The following is a 16,557-nucleotide window of genomic DNA, read 5'->3' as shown; positions in this document are numbered from 1 at the left end:
CCCATGGCAGGGGGGTTGGAATTAAATGGTCTTTAAGGTCCCTTCCAACCCAAACCACTCTAGGATTCTGTGATTTTCCAAATGAGGCGCAGTCCCATCAGCACTCTGCCAGCACCACCTTGCTGGGCTCACTCATCCCATCAAGTAGCAGACCCCTGCTCAGCACCTTTTTGGGCACCACAGACCTCCCAGCATCACTGAGCCAGAGCAGCAGCTCTGCCACAGCACCAGGGCATCGTGGGTGAAGATGAACTTGCAACAATCACAGTCCATCCCTGGGCTGCCTTGCTCTATTTAAACTGCTGGGAGAACAGCTTTGCTCACCATGTGTGTACAGCTATCAGCCTGTGTGTTTATCAATCCCGTTTATCCAAGAGGATTCACTCTAAAATCTGGCTGCTGGAGACCCCTACGTATGATGCAGGTTCGCAGACTGCCCGGCGATGCTGATTGCTGCAGCCTGCTCACCTCAGTGCTCAGGAAAGAGACAAACTCACTGGGAATACACCCACAGACCTAGGCAGAAGTTACATTTTTAGAGGCTTCAGCCTAAACCAGAAGCCTTTCCATCAGTTTGTAACTTTGAGAAATTCTGGTCAGCTACGCAAAATTTGGGTTGATGCCAAATATTCTTTTTTTTCCTTTAATAGATGATATTCTCATTTCTTTTTTTTTTTTTTGTTTTTCAAGTTTAACCCACACACACTTTCTAAATGGTGTTGTGGGGTTTCTGCTGTTCCCAGGCTGAATGTAGTTTTTTTGTCCCCTCTTCTTCCCACAGAACCCTCATTATCTCCCCTCATGGGAAGATAATCTCATAGAATCCTAAACTGGTTGGGGTGGAAAGCACCTTAAAGATCATCCAGTTCCAACCTCCCTGCCGTGGGCAGGGACACCTTCCACTAGACCAGGCTGCTCCAAGCCCCGTCCAACCCAGCCTTGAACATTCCAGGGATCTAGGGGCAGCCACAACTTCTCTGGGCAACAATTCAACTAGGTGAGTGACAATTTGAAAAGTCACTCTGGGCACTTCAGCTTGGAAATGGCTTCAACTTTTCCACTGCTGTTGCAAATATAGGGAGCAGGGTCTGCTTGTCCAGAAGCAGCTGCCTGTGTTCCAGCCCACAGTGCTGCCCACCCTGCTTTGCCCGTGGCAGCTTGTAGAGCTTGTAGAGCCACTCACAGAGTCAGTGCTTTGGGTTTAGTGGCTTTCCCATTGATTTTCATTCCCCTGAAGTCCTTTACCTCATCCTACAAGAAAGAAAGAGAGGGACTTCGTGCGAGGGCATGTAGCGAAGGGACAAGGGGGAATGTCAGAGGGCAGGGTTAGATGGGATATTGGGAAGGAATTCTTGGCTGAGAGTGGTGAGACCCTGGTCCAGGCTGCCCAGAGAAGCTGTGGCTGCCCCATCCCTGGAAGTGTCCAAGGCCAGGTTGGATGCATGTGATATGAGAGAAAAAATTTAAATGCCAGACCTGGACAAACCCTCTGAGCTTGACAAACCTGTGCTTGTACCTCCCAAAAAAAAGCATATTTGAACTAACAGGGAGAGAAAATCAGGGGAGAAAAAACCCTTTACCGTGGAGGCTGGTGGAGAGCTGAGCCACCCCAGTGTCCATCCTGCCCAGAGCACTCCATGTCCTCCACTGTCACATGGATCAAACTGAAAGGTACTCCTCTGTTTTTTAGCCCCTGCAAAATCTAGGAGAAAAACAGGCTGTTCAACCCATAAGCAAAGGGGTTTTATTTGTCTTCTAAAAATAAGAAAAATTGATTTAAAGGATTGTTTAATTTGATTGTACTTGTTTTATTTTTTTTTCCAAGACAGCTGTAAGAATCAAGGGCTTCATGTTTTTGAAGTAATTTTGGATCATTTCAAAATACTATTCAGAAATTTAAATATCACATTTAGATTAACTTATAATGATGCCTTACTTCTAAATTTTCGAAGCATTTTGTTTCTAGACAAAACATGTTTAATTTGATGTCGTGTAGAAAATGCAGTTTAGCAAATGTGTTCACCTTTTGACATGGGAATGATTTGTCTTCTCCTCCTCCAGCTTTCATTCACCTCTGATATGCTCCATAGGTTCTTTAGAGCTAATCTTGGTTTAGAATTTGCTATTTAAAGTAGAGAAAGGAATTAGTAATTTAAGCTGACTACAAAAAAAAAAAAAAATTGATTTATTACATTATCCAAAATCAGGGCTTCTGGTGCCTCAGAGAAGTGTCATGGATGTGCCTGAAGACCCTGGGAAGGTTGGGATGGTCCCACCAGGTACCCCAAGGTCTCCCTGCTCACTGCTCTCCCGCTCAGGGTTAGCTGCAAAGAAGCCACTGATGAATACAGGCAAAAAAGAAATCCAAACCAAACAAAAACCTGAACCCCTTGCCCCAAGAGGGGGATAAGAAATGATGTATTGACTATGAATTTCATTTATCTTCCCACCTTCCCCGGCTCGAGCAGCGGCAGCGGCGCCGCTCGCGCTGCCTGTACACATATTAGCCTGTGTATTTCCCATCCTACTTATCCCCTGGAATTTATTCTAAAGCTCGCTTTTGGAAACCCATAAGTAGGACATAATTCGGAGGATTTGATATTCTGGTCAATGTTTTGTCTAGTAGTTATTCTGCAAGCCCTGGTGTTGCGGGGAAATGTGTCCTTAAACACTTACAGAGGAAACATAACGTGTATAAATATTTGTAATTTTACTTAAATTGTGTTACGTTGTAATGTGTCACTGTAATACATAAAATCAGTCCTACGAATTAGTGACATTCAGGAACACAGAGGACATTTGGTTTGCCTACCTATGCTGGACAAGTATTTTAAACCTGTTTTACTCTAAAATAGGTGCAAATGTGTTCCCTTGTTTGGGGCAGCTTGAGCTCATGACAGACAGTCAGGCATGACAGTGACACACAGAACTGGCAGGAATGTTGCCAGTTAGGAACTTTTTTGTCGTGGATAATAGTTTCAATCCCTTTATTGAGATCACACACTCATCCCAGCACCTGCTGCAGCTGATGGGACATCAGAATTCCTCTGTATCCTGTGTTAAAATGCAATATATTGCTGTTAAAAGTCATCAAAAAATATTCACACTGCAAGCTTTTTGAAAACCACTGGATTATTTTCTCTAGTTTTGAGGGTAGTAGAAGGAAAAAGGTGACAACTCTTTTCTGGCTGTCCATGTCCCATCGCCCTCATCTGCCTTCTGAAAGCAAGGGAAGAAGAAGAAAAATGAGAATTACACTTTTTTCTCATTTTCCAGTTTTTGTTTTGACATTGTTTTAATTCAAAATATAGGTGTGAAGCATTATTGCTTTCTTAGGATAAAGAGGAATTTGCTCAAATTCCATTGAAGTCATGACACTGCTTGAGAATTTACCAAAGAGAATTGGTCAAAAAATTAACCAAAACCACACTTTACCCTTGACAGTGAATGAGTAATTAAAGAAAAGAAAAAAAAAACCAAAACACAAAAATGGCACAACAAAAAGAAAAAAAAAACACAAAACCTCTAAGGTGTCTTAAGAACAAGTATTATTTTAGGGGAAGTATTTGATTGTCTATTTATGGGATATATACATGTATTTTATATGGGATATCAAAAGAATTTACCCCAAATTCAGTTTTGCCTTTGCTGTTGTAATTTTAATTTCCTGTCTTAAAAAAAAAAAAAAAAGAAAAGAAAAAAAAAGCAAGAATTTTGCTCTTTAAATCCTTATCCCCTCACCAGAGGGGAAGGTGAAGATTTAATTGCTGCTAATTTTGTTAATCCCTTGATCGAGCCACCGTTGATCCCAACCCTTTCCACCCGTGTCACTACACTAAGGTGTAACTCCATCCCAGGAGCGAGAGTTTACTCCCTGACTGCACGGGGGAAGGACTGTGTGGGCTACAGACTCATGAAACTTGGCTGAAGACACTTTGGAAAGTATAAAAAAGGGCTAAGAGTTAAAAAAAAATCAACCTTCCCTGACCCCAAGGAGACCCTTTTTCCCTGGGATCGGGCTGGGTGCTGCAACCTTTTGCCGCAACGCCAAGAGGGACCCCGAAACTCCACCTGCATCACAATTTTTTCCCCTAAGCTGGTGGGTTTAAGGCTGGATCTCTACAGTACGTGAGAAAAGGCTTTCTCTGCTGATTTTTTTTCTCTTTTTTTCTTTTTTTTTTTGTTTTTTTTTTCCCCAGTTCACTCCCTGTCACTAAAGCAAAAACACGTGTGCGCGTCCCTGCCTTTAAGAGAACGTGGGTTACTTCTCCCCTCTCTCCTCCCTGCACCCCCCACAAAATTCAAGGAGAACATACAGTTCATGAAAATTTAATGCCATATGTAACAAAGCAAAATGAATATTTAATTGGGGCTTTTATGTGAAACCAGATAACAAAACCAGTTACGCACAGAGGGGGAAAAAAAAAAATAAAATAAAATTAAGCCACTCTAATGTTTGATAAAAACTGGTACTGAAGCAGTTAAGCTATTGGCAACAAGCGGCTCCTAATAAACACTCAGCTAATTCTGTAGGAAAAGCACTAATTAGAAAAGCAATAATAATCGGTGTAATTGCTCTAAATTACCCTCCTCACAGAGAAGTGTGTTTGGATACTGCAACGCAGCTGCTCCTGCTCCATCCAGGCGCTCGCAGCCAAGGACGCTCCGCTTTTCTCTGCTGCCCTCTCCAGGCCCAGGAAGGTGGAAGAGCTGTCACCTCTCACATCCCAGGGAACGACGGGGTTATCCCACTCTCTGGGCATTCTTGGGTGTCCCAACCTGCTTTGGTGACATCACCTGGATATCATTGGCTCCAAAAAACGCAATATGGGGCTCCAGAGCTGGGATTAAGGTGGATAAGGAGCTACAAGGAAGGGTGGTAGGTCCCTCTAGATGTCCAGTCTGCCCAAAGAGGGGAAAAAGACCTTAGTGGTTTGGGCACATTAGGTTGGTCAGGGTTTCATAGATGTTGCTTATAGCATGGTAGGGCTTGGAGCAAGAGCTGGATCCTCCTTGGGGATCACCTTCACCCCACGTCACATTGGCAAGGGGGCCCACAAGCATGCAGAAGCACAGAAGGGATAGAATCCACAGCTCTTAAACACCAAAACACAGCAGAGAGCCCGGAGCTCAGACCTTGATGCAGAAACAGGGATGTTAACTCTCCAGCACAGGGGGTGCCTGGAGCAGAGGTCCATGGAGAGCTCGTGTCCTTGTGGTGCACTCAGCAGGAACGTGAGGACTCTGTGAGGACTGGTTGAATAGGGGGCCCTGAGCAACCTGATTTAGTGGGTGACATCCTTGCCCAAGGCAGGGGGGTTGGAGCTAGATGCCCTTTAAGGTCCCTTCCAACGCAAACCACTCTGTGATGATTCTGTGACGGAATCAGCACTTCCTCCGCCGGGGATTCCCACCTCATGGTCAGGAAGATGAGGGCACCTGAAGATGCTGTGTTTGTCATTGTTCAGATTTGCAGTCAGATTTTTGGGCATCAGGAGCCCCCAAAATGCTCCCCCCATGCTGTACCCAGAGCATGGAAATCGCTGGTGCAGCGATGCTCTCTTGTGTGATGTTTTTGACTGTTGGCAAATTACTTTACGCTAACTTAAATAATAACGAATGGAATAACAAACTTCCATTGATTGCACGTCTGCACCAGCTAGTAAGGCTGCACTAGGGTTGATAACTGGCATTTTCAGGGCAGTAAACTAACTCCCTGTGCAGTAAAGCTCAGAGGGACTGGAGATGACCACTGTACAGCCGAGGCTTTAGCCCAACCACACTGGTTTCCTCCAGCTGTGATGTTAAGATCCTTTTCCTCCAAAAAAAACAGATAAATTAATTGCAGACCAAGAAGCCCTGCAGTTAGTTACGAACCTACATACCTGCACAAGTCAAAACCATTCTTGACTTGGTGCTTTGATGACACAGGTGAAGACAAATAATCCCACAAGCGTCCTATGGTGCCTCCTCCCCAGTCTCACCAGCTTTAATAACACAGATTAATTTAATCCAACAATACTTCAACTGTAACCCAGCAGCATGCAACTATTAGCTAATAAAATAGAAATGTTCACCTATTTGAGCATTCCGTGACCTTCACCTGGGATCTTTGCCTTCCTTGGTGCCAGGTTGGAGACTGTGACCCCACCTCTGAGTGACCACAGCACAGCTTCCAGATAGGGCTAGCAAAAAACCATCCCAATGCAAAACTCTTGTTCACCAATCCCAGCCTGGCCAGCACCTGGAAAACAGCCCTGAAAACTTATTTTTGTCTGGTGTTGGCCTGAATGTGCATTTTGTGCTGCTAAAGGCCACACATCCTGCTGCACTCTCATAGACAACTCTGCTTATATTTCACAGGCCATCCTGGCAGCAGAATTTGGCTCTTACTATATAAATTTAATTTTTGACATTACATTGTTTAATGGTTAGAGTTTTCCCAAACACATCTGCATCAGCTCTGTGTGATGGAACAGTTCGCCCAGAGAAGCTGTGGCTGCTGTGGCAGCTGTGGCTGCTGTGGCAGCTGTGGCTGCCCATCCCTGGAAACATTCAAGGCCAGGTTGGACACGACTTGGAGCAACCTGGTCTGGTGGAAGGTGTCCCTGCCCCCATGGCAGGGGATGGAATGAGAGGATTTGAAGCTCCCCTCCAACTCAGACCGTTTTGTGATTCCGTATGCAAAGTCCTTGATACATAAAAAGGTGGGTGGATGCACTCAGGGCTGGGGTTTTCCATGCTGAAGGTGGGGATGGTGCAGCAAAGCCCTGGCAAGTCATCTAAAGTGGTCATGGAGTTCACCTTTGGACCTTGAATCTACAGATGTCAGACACACCAGGGGGACAACTCCAAAATCTTCTCCAAAACTGGCATGGTATTTTGGTTCATTTCACTTCCAACAACTCCCACAGCTGTAGAAGCGATGATTTTTTATTTTTTTTTCCCTTTTAATTTAATTTCGCTGATCTCGATGGAAGCACTACAGAGGAAATTATTCCAGGAACAAGGTAAAAAGGTCAGAGCCTGCGCCGAAATTTCCTCTTTAGCAGAAAAGAAATGCAGAAACCTAAACCATTGCTTTGGAGAGTCAAACACCTCCTGATCTTGGTTTAATTCCCCTCCCTTCCTTGGTGCTGCTCACAGTGCACTGCAGCCTCGGAGAGCGGACAGTCACGCTCCAAGTTTCCCTGTGTAATTACGTTCAAATCCTCGTTGCTTCCATGCATGCTTCAGTGTTATTTATATTGGTTTAACGATCCATTAAACAAATACTGTACTTTGGGAAGTGCTACTTTGCTTGTGAACAATTACAGTTTCTCCAGCGTTCAGCGATGTTAACCGCAAGAAAGGGGACGATGGTGCAGAGCTGGCTTGGAGTAGGGGCTTGGAACTGCTTTTAGCAGCATCACCTAACCCTTTCTGGGTGTTTTTTTTCTGTATTTCAAAAAAAATATATTGAGGAATTTAAAAAAAAAACAAACCACAAACAAAAAAAAAAAATCAAACATTTCTATAAGAGCACAGATTAATTGCAAAGTGATGGCACTCAAGAGGGGATTCCTACCTGCTAGGATTTACTCCACTGGAGACCCATCCTACAAATATTTCCAGAATTTTGGTGCAGCAGACAGGTTCCAGGCCGTGAGGCACATCCCACGAGCTGACCTCACCTTCCTCATCACAGACACTTCATGTCCAGCCATGCACATTGAAGCACATCCCACGGTGACCACGTATTTGGCTGAGAAGGGAAGATGTGATCCTGGCCCCTGTGGCAAGCAGCCTGGCTCTCAGCTGTACTCAGCCCTGGAATTACCACAGGTTGGAGAGGAGCTCACAAATGCCCTCCCAGAAAACTGGAGCTGCCCTAGGACCTTGGGAATGGGGAGCATTGGGTTTGCCTAAAGAGGGGTTTTGAGGGCAAGAGGCACAATGAAGGAAATCCAAGTGCAAGGGAAGAGATGGGACTTAGGTCACTACCCTTCAGAGGCAGATTTCAGCTAGACCAGCAGTGAGATCTAACAGGAAGGGTGGTGCCTTGCAGGCCCATCATTTCAGCCCACGATTAATTTAATTGATTTTTGAAAATTTTTCAATGGTCTTCAGTTGGGCAGCTGAGCTTGTTTTATCCCTCCAGGCTGCTCCAGGCATTAGGTGAGCCCCGGCGCAAGGGAGGAGGGTGGAAAGGAACCAGAAGGAATGGGTGGGGAGAGACCATCCCATGGCAAAGTGGTGCACGGGGAGGATTTGAGGACATCAGGGGGACCACAGGGACCTCCTGCCACCCTGGCAGCTTTCAGGGCTCTGAGATCCCACGAGTGCTGGCAGCAGCTCAGGCCTGCAGGAGCAGGAGGGCAGCTTTGTGTTCCACCTAATTAGGGTGGCTGGATCCGCCTGAAACGTGTGCCGGCTCTTCCATGTGCCCAGTCACCCTTTACTCCTTTCCAAAGTGGCCTGTTGTGTCTTAAGACTGGTCTTATTGTGCTTGGTCTGGCAGAGTGGAAAATTTAATTTTAAACTAATTAGTTCCTGAGTTGCTGAATATCCTCAAATTACCGGGCATCACCTTTCCCAAAGGGGAAGAACAACATAACTCACCTGTATCCAACATTTGACACTGCTGGAGTCAAGAGCATGGAAACAAAGGATCCCCAATTGCTCATTGTCTTGGCTCAAAGGTCAAGAGTCGTTTATGACAAAGCTCTAATTAATAGTTTATTACCCACAATTACCATAGTCTCTTTTGTTAGCATTTAATATTATTAGCTAAAGGTTTGCTTTGAATGCAGAATGAGATTATCTTTGAAATCAACTTGTTCAGCTTTCCTTGGTCTTCAAACAAGGCTGCCCTCCGGCTCGTCACTCCGTGTTCTTGGTCTTCACCTGACACCAAATCATTGACGTGCTGTTGCTCTGATTACTTGGTCACTGAAAGGTCACGAGGATATAAATACTCTTTTCCAATTATTCTCATAAATGGGCCAGTAATCACACAAAACCATCAAGCTCTTCAAAGCTAACAACAGCAGCAATTACCTTCCACGTTTACGTTTTCAAGTTCATACAACACCTGTGCTACTCTGCCGGCACTGAATAATGGAATTGTTTGGGTTGGAAAAGGCCTCTAAGATCACCAAGTCCAACTGTTCCCCCTGCACTGCCAAGGCCACCACTCACCCCTGTCTCCAGGTGCCACATCCACACGGCTTTTAAATCCCTCCAGGGATGGGGACTCCACTTCTGCCCTGGGCAGCTGTGCCAGGGCTGGACAGCCCTTTCCATGGAGAAATGTTTGTTTGGGTTTTTTGTTGTTTGTTTGTTTGTTTAGTTGGTTGGTTTGGTTTTTTGTTTGTTTGTTGATTTTGGTTTTGTTTTGGGGGGTGTTTTTGTTGTTGTTTTTGTTTGGGTTTTGCTTTGTTTGTTTGTTTTTGTTTTGTTGTTGTTGTTGTGGTGGTTGGTTTTGGTTTAGGTTTGGGTTTTTTTTCTTCTTTGAAAGGCACCAAAAGGAGAGCCCAGACACCAGGTCACCAGGGCATGGACACGGGATTTGCCTTTGGGATGACAACAAGCTTCCACTCCCTGGTTGGTTTTGGAAGGGGCTTTGGGTTGAAGCAGCCCAATGTTTTTGTGGCACCAAAGCATCCTCTCTCCTGGCTGGTGACCTGAGCTGAAGGCAATGGTGGGGACATCCTGATGGGGATTTCTTGCTCCACCATCATCTTTTCTAGTGTAACTCATGTAACTTCGTCTCACTTCTTGAAACAATATCTATTTGCGTAGCACTGAATATGTCACAAGGTCCCAGTGACAACACTAATCTCTGCAGATGTACAGAAGATTTTTCCATTCTGTTGCAATTAAAAAAAGATAATATAACAGGGGGTATAATAGTTTAAGAGTTGAAATGGAAGTAAACCTTTTTTTTTTTTTTTTTCAGAGGGAGCACTTAAAAGCATATTTTCCCTCAAAAGAATCAGATTCAAAATAGGAAAATATTTTAAATATAAAGAGTTATTTTGCTTTGAATGTGTTCCTTCGAGACATTCCCTGAGGCCTTTGTTAAATTCTTCTCCTGTGACCCAAACAGTTTGGCAGAACAGATGCTAAAAATCACAGAATCGGGTTGTTCTTCAACAAGGGTTTCAGTTTAGGAAGCTACCCCAGGTTTCCTTCAATGCAATGTGCCACAGATGGCCATGACCCTGGGACACATGGGAAAACCCACGTCCTTGTCTGTCCAGCAAACCCTGGAAAGACACCGGTATGGCCATAAAATGCCATTTGCACTCTACAGAGAGGTGCTTGCTCCAAATCATGGTCACTGGTCTCACCCCTTTCCCCAAGACATGCTTTGATACCAACCCTTCTCCTACTTTTGAGTTCTTCTGTCCCTTGTAAAACAGCAGGGACAAGCATAGGCACCCAGCCCTCTCCACCTGGATTTTGGGGATGCTGGTGCTTGGCAGAAGCCACTCTCCAAGCTCACCAGGCACTTCATGCTGCTCATTGGGTGTTGGCATCCCCAAAAGTGGTACCCGAACCCTGTGTCACCTCTTCCTTTCCAGGAGGGCACACAGATGATGTGAGTGAGCTCTCCCCAGGACAGAGGACATCAGCTGTCGCCTTATCAGAAAGGCCACATCACCAAACCACGCTCTGCATTTGGGAATTCCCTGGAGACGGCTCACCCAGCCCGAGCTCTCCCATTCTCTGTTCTCTGCTGCCATCAGGTGGATATTTCGTTTTATTCAGCTAAAAGCTGCAGAATCCCGGTGTATTTTCCCTGGGTTTGACCGTCTTAGCCACGGGTAGTTGATTTCCCCGGCCTTTGGTCACAGAGGCAAAGCCACGGGAGGAGGAAGACGCAGAACGATTCCTGATATTTTCCCCCTTCTCAGGAACAAGCTGATTTTGGACACCACAGAGAGCTGCCAATACCTGTCAGGCAGCATTGTTAGGTCTTGTTCTGGTCTCTTAAGTCAGTGCTCTGGATCCAAAGCCTTCTGGGACATTGGATGGTTTGGGTTGGAAAAGACCTTAAAGATCATCCAGTTCCAGCCCCCTTGTTCCAATGAGATACCTCCCACTAGACCAGGTTGTTCCAAGCCCTGTCCAACCTGGTCTTGGACACTTCCAGGGATGGGGCAGCCACAGCTTCTCTGGGCAACCTGTGCCAGGGCCTCAGTGTCCTTAACAGAAAAAACTTATTCCCTATATCTACTCTGACACTCCTTCAGTTTAAAGCCATCACCCCTCATTCTGTCACAAAAGGTCCTGACAAAAGGTCTGTGTTCCTAATTCTTCTAAAACCCCTTTAATTACTGATAGGCTGCAATAAGGTCTCCCTGGAGCCTTCTCTTCTCCGGGTGAACACTCCTAGTTCTCCCAGGCTGTATCCAGAGCAGAGGGGCTCCAGCCTTTGGAACATCTTTGTGGCTCCTCCACACTTGTTCCAGCAGCTCCACATCCTTCTTGTGCTGAGGATCCCAGAGCTGGACACAGGATTCCAGGTGGGGTCTCACCAGAGCAGAGCAGAATTCCAGGAGTTGCTTGAAACTGCAGTGTTTGTAAAGGCTTTTGGAATGGTTTTGCACCTTTGTGGAAAATCACTATTTTTTGTGCCACGGCAGGAGCAACAAAAGCCCAGAGTATGATCTCAGCACTGAAATTTGGACAGAGCATTCTCATGCAGAAAAACTGGGGTAGGTTGATGGAGAAGCAAACCAACCTGATCCTGCTGAGACCCAGGATACTGCCAAGGTGTGGGGTGCTGCTGCAGCAGGATGTGAAGAGTCACCTGTAACCCAGGCCAACGTGTTCTTATGCCTCTGAGCACCCACCTCTGGTGCTTTATTCCCAGATCTCCCATTGCATTTCAACCCCTTCCACCACTGAGAAAACCACCAAGGAGAGTTTTCCCTCTGATCCCATCTCTCGCCAGGCTGAACCCCTGTTCCCTGGCTGGCCAGTAGATAGTGTTTTAACAGCTGCAGACCAAACAGAAGAGAAATATCAAGCTCACACAGCAGCAGGTTAAGTGGTGGGGATCTTTCTTCAGGTGGCCCTACAAGATTCAGCAAGACTGAACGTCCTCTATCAAACCTGACCTAAATTGGTGAGTGGGTTCAAGAGGCCATGGGAGTGGAGAGCCCAGACTGACAAGAGCACAGACACAACTGTGCCAACTCAAAAGCCACAGGAGACATTCTCAAGTTAGGCAGAAACCCCACAAAGCAGCAAATAAGAATATTGAAGAAGATATTTTAATTTTTCCCCACAGATTTTGATCATCTAGGAGTTGTCAAAAACTTCTCTTCCGATCTTAGCGAAAAGAGGAGCTGGATGAGATTGTCCAGAGAAGCTGTGGCTGCTCCATCCCTGGAAGCGTCCAAGGCCAGGTTGGATAGGGCCTGGGGGAACCTGGGGTAGTGGAAGGTATCCCTGCCCATGTCAGGGGGGTGGAACTGGACGTTTTTCAAGGTTCCTTACAGCCCAAACCATTCTGTGATCCTCTGAAAGCAAAGCTCCCACTGTGAGGGAGCCAGATCCAATTCTTGGAGCACCAGCAGCACCTCTGCTGGTCCACAGGCAGAACGTGGCAAAGGCAACAGGAGAGAGAAAGAGAGAAACAGCCACAAAAACAGGCTCCTGCTTCCCAGTTTCACAGAGTGCTCGTGGCCCCAAAGTCCTCTGCCAGCTCCTATTTTTCCTCTGCCCCTAAAGTAAATAGGATGCTCAGGTGCTGACAAAAGACGATAGGCAGAAATCAAGGTTAAAAAAGCAATAATTCAGCCAACTAACTGCCATCGCTGTTCCTTCCTATCTCTGCATTCTTGATAAACAAATTCATAACAAGATTTTACTGCTCTGTTCCCTGGAGCAGTCTATTAGTCTGTCGTTCAACATGCACTACCAGTCGAAGCCGAGCTCCCCACAACACAATATCCCTTAAGATGATCTCCTTTGCATTCGCTATGATGTAATTATGCTAATCATCCAGCCAGCTTTAATATCCCCATATTTTCCAGGAGGTTTACGATCAAACCTGTTCCCTTAATTTACTCTCCCTGCCACCGGAGCCGGGGTGTTTTGATGTGCTCTGCCACACGTACGTCTCTCTCTGCGGGCTCCTCAAGGCCATGGGGAGCTCAGACACAACTTCGTCCCCCAGCCTGACAAGAATTTTAAAAATTACTTCTCCTAACTAGCGTTTAGCCAATGCCTGATGGCTTCTCCCATCAACAACGTTACACTGATAACGTTGCATTCCAAGGTTCTATCTTCCTTTTTTTTTTTTTGTCCCCCGGTTGCAGTGGAGTAAATTCCCTGGGAAACCTTCACATGTTTACCCTTCCACTTGATACGAAAGCCCTGCCTGTCAGAATAACATTTATCCATGCAAAAAAATGAACAAACAAAAAAGTCCCCAACCAAAACCCTAGAAATTTTGGAGGCTGAATCCTCACAGCTAGTATAAAAAAGATGCATATTATAAAACAGAGGCAGCAGCTCAGAAGCTGTCCTTTCAATGACTGGAATGAATTTCTTTAAGAAATATATATGAAAAATATAATTTGACATTAAAATCTCATTATCTTCCCTACTGCCTGAAATACAGCTTGGTTCAAGCCTTACCAGAGTGGATCATAGAAAGTCCTCCTCATTCAATGAATATTAGCTTACTTAGGAATATTTTCTTTCATGTTTATAAAGTTTCAGTGCAAGTGCTCAGTGGGATATGGGTTTCATTAGCTTTTCCATTTCAACTTTTGCTATGTGCTTTCTTTTCTTAGAAAAAAAAATAAAATCTGAATTTTCATGGCTTGAGGCTACCACAAAGTTTTCTCCCCATAAAATGTGATTTAAATAGCAAGAAATGTTGGCCATAATCAGAATAAAAACCCAAACATGACCCAGATGTCTTTTCTAGAGGGTTTTTTTGTGTGTGTGCATCATTTCCATAAATTCCTGGTGTGTGTGGTGGCCTTTAGGACTGTGTAATTCAAAAGTGTCTTCACTATTTTCTGGGGTTTTTATCTCACCTCTGTTACCATTTAGCTGAATTACCTCATAGAATCACAGAATGGTTTATGTTGGAGGGGACCTTTAAAGGCCATCTCACTCCACCCCCCTGCCATGGGCAGGGGCACCTTCCACTAGACCAGGTTTCTCCAAGCCACGTCTAACCTGGCCCTCAACCCTCCCAAGGATGGAGCAGCCACAGCTTTTCTGGGCAACATGTGCCAGTGTTTTACCACTCTCACTGTAAAAAAACCTCTTCCTTATACGTCATTATGTGGTAGAAATTACGTTCTTTGTAATATTTTACAGATTTATTCGTGGGCTGTGCAGAGGATTTGCTCTGTGTCTCCCTGCAACAACCCCAGTACAGCTCTGGAGGCATGGAAAGGGTGAGGTGACTTCTGCAGAGCCTGGAGCAGCACCAGAGCTGCCCACAGCTCAGTGCATGGATGGATGAAAGTCCATCATGCCTCTTTAATTTTCCTCTCAGCTACAGAAATACATCTCCAGCAGACTCCACACAGGCAGGAGGGAATGGGCTAAACAGAGTGTTCCCTGAGCACAGCTGCTTTTCACTCATGCTGGATCTTATCCCCACCTAATCCCATCAGTTTCCATATGTCACTAATTCAAAGGGCAGGGGGTCAGTCCTCCACACCAAAACACAACCACGGAGCTGCTCAGCCCAACAATGCAATTGCCCTCAGGGCTTTATGACAGGACACTGCCTGGAGAAGATGTGGAGGGTGCCAAGACCAATCTCTTGGCTGAACCAGACACAGATTTAGAGGGCAGGCTCTGAAGGAACTCTCCTTCCCTGAGCTGTGTCTGCCATGAGGAGTCAGGTTTTCTCCATCCTCCCACCACAGCCTAAGAAAGCAAATGAAGGACACAGATGCCCAGCCCACAGTCAGGCATAGGCACAAAACAGATCTTAGAAGAGCCTCCCTTCAGATACTGGTAGACATTGAAGACGTGCCTCCAGACTGCTTCACTGGCCAGAATCATCAGAGCATCATTATGTCTTCTTTGGAGCTTCACAGAGAAATAGCAAAGCTTGGGAATCATAAAATATCCTGAGTTGGAAGGCACCCACAAGGATCATCCAGTCCAACCCCTGGCCCTGCACATCCCAGAACGTGTGCTTCCACTTCCCTGGGGAGCCTGTTCAACGTCCTCTGGGTGAAGAATCTTTTCCTAATATCCAACCTAAACCTCTCCTCACACGGTTCCATGCCATTCCCTTGGATCCTGTCGCTGGTCACCAGAGAGAAGAGATCAGTGCCTGCCTCTCTGCTTCCTGAGAGATTCCAGGAGAGTTCAGCCATGCAGTCTGAAACATCTCAGAAAGACCCTGGACATGAACCTATTCAAAAGGAGAAGCACCCAGGTTTCCTGATCACATGGGAAGTAAGCAGGCTGGATTTATTTACATTGGGCTAACCCCACATCACATGCCTTTGAAATAATTTCAAAATAGATCCCCTACCTTGGGGGGAAAAAAGCAAAACTGCACTCAATTCATCTCCTGGAGCGCTCAAGGACAAGCGGGAGGGGAGCTGCTGAGACAAGCAAATCCTGTTGTCTTTACACCAAACCCACAGGGAAATTGGGGCTGCCTGACAGAGGAAAAGGTAATCTTTTTGATATAGCACACCGTGGTTGACAGACCAGAAAGCTTTGCATGAATGCCTTTTAAAGCAGCCCACAGCTTTAGGGCATGAATGTGAAATTTCTGTGTCTACCAGGACCATGCCAAGGCTGCTGAAGTTGCCTGTGTGAGCTACTCCAACCAGAAAAGATGGTGTTTGCTAACACTAACGTGGGGAGAAACAGGCTTTTGTTCCCAACCACCGAACGAGTCCTGCCACAGCACGAACAGTGACCAGGTTGCTGTGGGAAAGTCTGGCAGGAGAGTAAAAGGAGCACAGCTCCAGCTGGGAACACCTGAAGCAAAGCTTACAGATGAAACCTCAAGTGATGAACAAAGACCATGTGCCCACGAGCGACAGACACCATCTGACCACAGTGGTTGGCGGGGACGTCGACTGCGGAATCGAGTTTAGCAGAGTGGAAACCACGCTCATGGGAAGTCAGGGATGCCTTGTTAGGGAGTCACAATATGCTTAGAAAAACACCATTCTCGCAGAAACACGTGATTCCAGTCAAGCTTGGCTTCTACCCGAGACCCCACTATCTTAACTGCAACCACTGCAGGGTGTCTTCTAAACATGTTTTTGTGGCTTCCCCCCTCCCAGATTCTAGCTTGATGAGACCCAGGGTTTTGCACCAACAATCCTGAGAGGGGAAGGTGTCACCTGTCACTGACACAGATCAAGAGATTTCTTGTCCAAGTTGCAAGATAATAAGGCTGGACAGTTAAATAATAGCATAGCACGGATAGTTTTTGGAAGAGAAGCCAGTTCTGTTGTTAGGAGGTAGGGAGATGGGTGAAAAACCTGAAGGGGTTCAGGAGTGGCCTGAATCTGTACAGCAGTTTCGGGAAATGCTCACATCCACACAGAAGTGACT

The sequence above is a fragment of the Pseudopipra pipra genome, chromosome Z (assembly GCF_036250125.1).
Source record: "Pseudopipra pipra isolate bDixPip1 chromosome Z, bDixPip1.hap1, whole genome shotgun sequence".
Classification (NCBI taxonomy): domain Eukaryota; kingdom Metazoa; phylum Chordata; class Aves; order Passeriformes; family Pipridae; genus Pseudopipra; species Pseudopipra pipra.
The sequence above is the reverse complement of the archived record's forward strand: the minus strand, read 5'-3'. Positions refer to the sequence as shown.